Genomic DNA, 6,654 nt, shown 5'->3' with positions numbered 1-6,654 from the left:
TGCATGAAAAACAATTCAAATCTGCTTGAAGTTCCACAATTTTGACCACAGTGATCCTTAAAGAAATGGGGTTCAGTCCCTTTAATGACACAATGTAAATATATTGAGAGTTAATTTTGTAGAGCTGAATGCAAATTAGGAAATTGTATAAAATTATAATCAAGGAAAATCTCATTCACATTGAATATTATATAAGACAAATAACAGCCCACTTTAATTTAGTGGACTTCGGTATTTTGGACATCATATGCAGCAGGCCAATTTCCATGGCAACGTATACCATTTGTGGAATCCTTTATATTCACTGAGCTTGGTTGTTTTCTTGCAGATATTTCTAGAATGTGTGTCATTGTCTGAAATGGGTATTCAGCTTTTTATGTTGAGAAATAAATAATTTTTTTAAAAAATATAAAGTTTAGTCATTCTCCTTTTTACAAGTTCACAGGGATAAAACAATAAGGAATTATGTCAGTTGTTACAGTGCAGGCCTATATCTGTCAGCTCAGAAATTATCCATGGTGTTATTTCAGTCAAGCTTCTTCCTTGCATCTAAAATGGAGTAAGACTCTTGTTACAAAACAATATGATTCTGAGGTAATAGTGCAAGTATGTCAAAGTCTAGAGATATCTTGATTGAATAATTGGCTGAAATGTGACTACACATGCCAAACTACACAATTTTTCAAAGACAAAATGAGGAGGTCTATGTCTGCAGAACATTCCATGCTTACCAGTAAGAAAAATTAAGTTTCATATACTTTCCTATAAACCAAAGGGGAAAAATCTATTTATAGATATTGCCCCAGAGGGGTGTCATAAAATAATCTCCCCATATCACATTCCTAGCAGTTGTAGTAAAACCTTGTAAAATAATGTATTTTATAGATAAACAATCTGAATTTTTAAAAAGGTTTTGGTAAAATAAAACATTTTTATAAATTTCAATTACCACTTGGGGATCAGTAGTGTCAATCTCTGGTTGAGTTGTCTACCATATCTAATCAGCAAGCTATTCACTCATTAAGAGAGATTATTCTATAGTTTACAGTCCTCATAATTGTGCCCTAAACTTCCACACTGTTATTTAGCTTTATTGGTTTCTCTAAATACCCTTGTAAAGAAGAGCTAGCAATGCTAGAATTTCACCTCTTAATCATTGATGATTAAGAGTTAAAAGCTAAAATGTATATGAATGTGAAACAAAGTAATTCCCTTGCTAGATTTTCCTGAAGTTCTGGTCCCTACCGATTTCAGGCATTTAAACATTCTTTGTATCTTCATTTCTGATAGGAGAAGCCAGCCTATTTCAGTGTTCATGATAATACTATGATTACTTATGATCTGTTTCTCAAGTTCACCTGTTCATAAGACTAAGCCCTAGAACACAGCTTCTGAAGCAGGCTCAGATTTCTAGCTAAAATAAGCATTATTTATTTTCCCTCTACCTATATTGCACCTACTTTGCAAAGCTTTAATGTCATAAGCATTTTGCTTCTGTGGTGGATGAGAATTCCCATCAGTAGATTTTGGTAAAGAACTCATCAAAAAAATTGCAAACTGGATTTAAGGTGTTGAATGTTAAAAAGAAATGCAAATGGAAGCGAAAATGAAAGAGATTATCCAAGCAAAGGGATTTTAGCAATTTATGCAAGCCTGATTTCCTGTGTATTTGACCATGTTTGTGATACAAAATTAGTGCTATCCACTCTATTTTTAGAAAACAGATTGTTGAGTTTTAGACACTGCCCAATAGGTATTTGTATGAGCTTTCTTTGTGCTGAAAATAAATGTACCTACTGGAATTGACCAGGGCAAATGAGTGAGAACAGCTCAATTCATTTCTGATTCATTTTACCAAATTCCATCTTATCTTTTCATACAGGAGATAGTAAATTGAAAATTTAGATTTTTTTTTAGTGGCATAGAAATTCATTCTCACAGCTCTAGGATGGTCAGTGTGATACCAAGGCCACCAAAATCAAGATAGTCTTGGTCCCAGTGCCAAACTTGATAGGCATTCTCAAGCAGCTCCAGAAAAAGGCAGTCAAAAACACGCACATGTCTTTATGTCCATGCAGGTGTGCAATTCTCTGAGAATGAGGCTAAGAGGAAGAGAATATTCTGACCCTAATAAATGACCAGCTGTTCTTCTTGCTTTGGGCAAAGAACACGCTTGCAGCATGCATCAACTTCTCTTGTCACAAGGAGCCAGGTGAAAAGTCGTCCGACTGCCTTTGTTGGAGAGGGATAATGAGGGGAAGAAAGGATGAAGATGATCTTTTACAATCTAAATAGATAACAGGTCTACCTCTGGTTCCCTACATATTTGTCCTTCATGCTTTTTCACCACCTTTCTCTTGCTGCCTGAATGCACTTTAGTACATTTCAAGAAAATCACAGATGCTCCTGTTTAATGTAGCTGTGTAAAATGTGCCGTTTTCATTTCAGCCTTGGCTTCAAATTAAAAGTGATTTTTGGTGATGTTGTGTGTGCAGGTGTGGGGGTGGGAAGTAATGGGAAGGAGGTGGGGGGGTAGATTTCTCTTCCACAGCCTTCACAATGCTGTACAGTTCTGGCCATTTTTCAATGCACCGCTGAGTGAGCACCAGGTATTAGATATGGAGGCATATGCCACACAATAGATTTTCTATATTTCCAGAGGGCACAGGCATTGATGGTTCTCAATCCTTCTCATCTCTTTTCTATTAAAAGTTGCTTTCAAAGTATTTGGCCTGTCCTTTGGGAAGCTCTGACTGAAGTCCAGATGAAGACAGCAGTGGCTCAGTCACATGTGACCACATTTTGTATTCTTCCTAGCAAATCATTCATTCCCATATAAGTCTTTAAAGAAAGAGAATGTGGTAGTTTCCCCACTTCCTCTTTTCCCTCCCCTTTTTCTCCGTATATTTGATATTTCACATCTCCAAAGCTGATATTTATTGCCCAGATGAAATGTTTTTTTGCACTTTTGTCCATGTAAACACAGAATTAGTCTCCTGCAAGTTGAGATGGTGGCAGTTCCAGAACAGTTATATTTTTTGCAGATAACAGGATTAGCTTGGATGTGGGTAATAAGTTGGTGAATCTCCCCCTGGCCATTTCTCAACACTGTGAGAGCACTAATCCTTTCTGCTTTGATGTCTTCTAGTTTTCCATCAGGTGCAGCTCAGCACATTTGTCCCGGGGCATTCAGCACTCTTATAAGATCTCGTAGTGTCCTCATTAGCTGCGCCTATTTACCCAGCCAGCCTGTTGAACCCAATTTATAGTTTATGTGATTAATTCCCAAAGTACAGTAAACCCTAGCTTTGAGGCTCTGTATTATAGAGGGCTGCATCTCACGCCAGCGAGTGCTCTTTTGTTATACAACTGCATCATCTATTAAAACAGTAATAATGTTGCTCCCAACTACACATTGTGCATCTTTATATTTACCTGCTTTTAGACAAAGCGCATAAAAAGAGTTGACACTGTGAAGAAAGCATGCAGGTTTCGTGTAACATATTTTTCCTAGATTTCCTTCTTATGCTCTATATTACAATTAAGGGCATTGTTGTGCCCATCTAACAAACTCCATAATTTATTGCATCTTAGCTTTGCAGGGTAACAGTAGTTCAGAAATCAAAACTGCCATTGATCTTCCCTGGCACTTTTTCAACCTGCAGGTTTCATACACTGCAAGGTATACATCGCAAATGTTTTTGCAATCTCTTAAGGCAGCAGACAGCATCTGTCAGCTTCCTGCATGTGGTGGTAATTTGCATCTAAACTAAGTTTTCCTAATGTTACTGTGTTACTGTGGGTAGTATTCTATTCTTCTTGCAATGTCCTACGGTTAGCATGATGGAGGTGGAGGCTGTAACGCTGTAACGGCAGGAATGGTAGCTACAGAATGTCTTAGACAGCTGATCTACAGTGGCCTGAGAAGTCATTGGGTAAAATTTGAGGCAATTGAACTAGCCTATTACACTATTTTACCATCTCCATTCTCAAAAACTGTTTCTTTGGGAATGAGAGGTGGTTATTTGATTATCTGAGACAAGGCAAATATGTCTGGGAAACACCATTTAATTATCTTATACTTTTGCATTGTTTCTCTCTCTCTCTCTCTCTCTCTCTCTCTCTCTCTCTCTCCCTCCCTCCCTCCCTCCCTCCCTCCCTCCGTGTGTGTGTGTGTGTGTGTGTGTGTGTGTGTGTGTATCTATCTGTCTGTGTCTGTCTCTCTCTCTCTGACATTAGCTAGACCCCAACTCTTCTAAGGAGGAAAAACACCATCAGCCAATCTGCATGTGGTTTTTGCACTGAGGCCAATAGCTTTTCCATCTATTTTAATGTCCTCATTCTACTTCCCCCCCCCCAACAACTCCCTTGTATTATACTATTGAGCCCAACATGAAGTTAAAATACCGGTAAAGCTCCCCACCTATACTCATACAGACACACACAGACCCACCATTTCAGGCAGTGCTTGTGCTGGGCCTGAACTGGATGAGATTTACTGTCCCTTGATGAGAATAGTGATGGCTCATCACAGGGTGAAGCTAAAAGAAAGTGCAGATTAGAACAGAAGCCTACAGTAAAAGCAAGCAAACGATCAACAATTGCCCTAAAGACATGTTTAAATTGCTCAGGTAAGAAACCAAAATGATGACTTATTGGCCTCATGCCTTAGCAATTTCATCTTGACCAAATTATCTTTCGGTTATGATGTTGTTTTTTATTGTATTCACCAACTAACTCCATATCCAATACAGTAGCCCAGATTCCTATGAAAACATTACAGCCAAGAAAGAGAAACAGGAATGATATAAGGGGTTGTGGCTTGTCCCACATATCATGGTCATCATATGAAGCCAATTTTAAATTCTTGCTCCATAGTAGTTACCACTGCTTGATAAGAGACTCATATATAGCTGCTCATAAAGAGAATAGAAGATTTTCTACATGTAACTCCAAACGAATATAAATAAGAGAATCAGAGAATGGTCAGGATTGTCTGTAAGTCATCCTGCAAACAAGTGAATTTGGCTCTTTCAGTGGCTATAGCTACTTAGAGGAAACATTACTCTAGACATAGACCCCTAGGTAATGTGACAGAAGAGGGAAATTATTACATACACGGAGAGGAATGATATTAATTGCATTCAATTAATGCAAGGAAATTAAATCAAATCAAATTCTGCTTTGTTTTCTGGTCTCCACCACTTTTACGGCTTAGCTTCATTTTCGGAATGCAGCCCCTGGTCTGCCAGTTAAAGTACAAGCCCAGCTTTTACCCTGAAAAAAGTTTTCATTTCATTTAAGCTGTGCACATTCTTGCTTTTTTAAAGGAAAGACCACTAATTTATTTGAGAGTGCAATAGATTATTTCCCCCAAAATGAATTAATGTACAAGGAATGCTACAGATTCCTTAACACACGGGATCATGAAAAGTCTAATTCTGGAGGGACTATACAAGAAATCATCTCCCAGAGTTTTAAGAAATTTCTTCCCATCACTAGCATTGGCCCAAAGTACAAAGTAGATTGTCATTTGATTAAAAAAAACACACATTTCATTGCTTCATTTACTGAAATAGATTACAGAGCCAATTTATTCCATAAATATTTCCTCTACCTGTAATTAAGCAATATACCACTTGTGTGTGTGTTGTGTGTAAGAGAGAGAGAGAGAAAGAGAGAGAGACAGACAGACAGACTCTCCTGGTGAATCCTACAGTCTTTCTCTCTCTTTTTTTTAACAGACTGATATTCACACTCCATAGGTACTTAGTGGACTTGCAGTTAAGACACTGGGCTTGTTGACTGAAAGAATGGAAGTTTGAGACCCATATAGCATATAATTGGGTGAGCTACCATTCCTGCCCCAGCTCCTGCTAACCTAGCAGTTCCAAAGCATGCAAATGAAAGCAGATAAATAGGGTGAGAAGGTAACATCATTCCATGCATATTTAAGTGTAAAGACATGCTGGCCACATGATCTCAGAAGCATCTTTGAACAACAATGGCTCCCTTCACTAAGAATCAGAGATGAGATGAGCCCCTTAGAGTTGGACACAATTGGACATGGAAATCTTTACCTTTTTTATCACATTCCAAATTGCATGCATCTAAAATAAATAATTCATTTTCAATTGCAACTCTTTCATCCAAAAAGAGGTCCATTATAAAACCTTTTAAAACCTGGCAAACTCCATATACTAATGAAGAGCAATATATCTGAAGGGTGCCAAATTTCAAGACACTGCCGTATTCCTAATACTTTTGCTGTCTGTTTTCAAATTATTTTGAATCTTGTTTATAAATCTAGGTAGGGCTTTTGAATAAGTGAGTATGACTTGAAAATAATCAACTCTAGGTTTTGTAAGTAGTAGCAGAAGGGCAGATAAAAAACTATGATAACAGCAAGAAAAGTATGACCAAATAATAAGAATAAAATATTCTCTCCCCCCCCATGTTTAGGATGTCCAGATTTCCAAAAATAAGATTCAAGGAATTTTAATTTACATGTATTTTAATAATGTTAAATCAAAACTCAATTTCCCATTAATTCTAGGAAATTCTAGGCGAAAAGCAAAATACAAAACAAAGAAATCTGGATGTTAATATATGGAAGGTCTTTTCTGTAATTAGATAGACTTAGGCTACAGAAAT

The sequence above is a fragment of the Natrix helvetica genome (genome assembly GCF_964273705.1).
Source record: "Natrix helvetica genome assembly, chromosome: 2".
Taxonomy (NCBI): Eukaryota; Metazoa; Chordata; class Lepidosauria; order Squamata; family Natricidae; genus Natrix; species Natrix helvetica.
Note: the sequence above shows the minus strand (reverse complement) of the source record.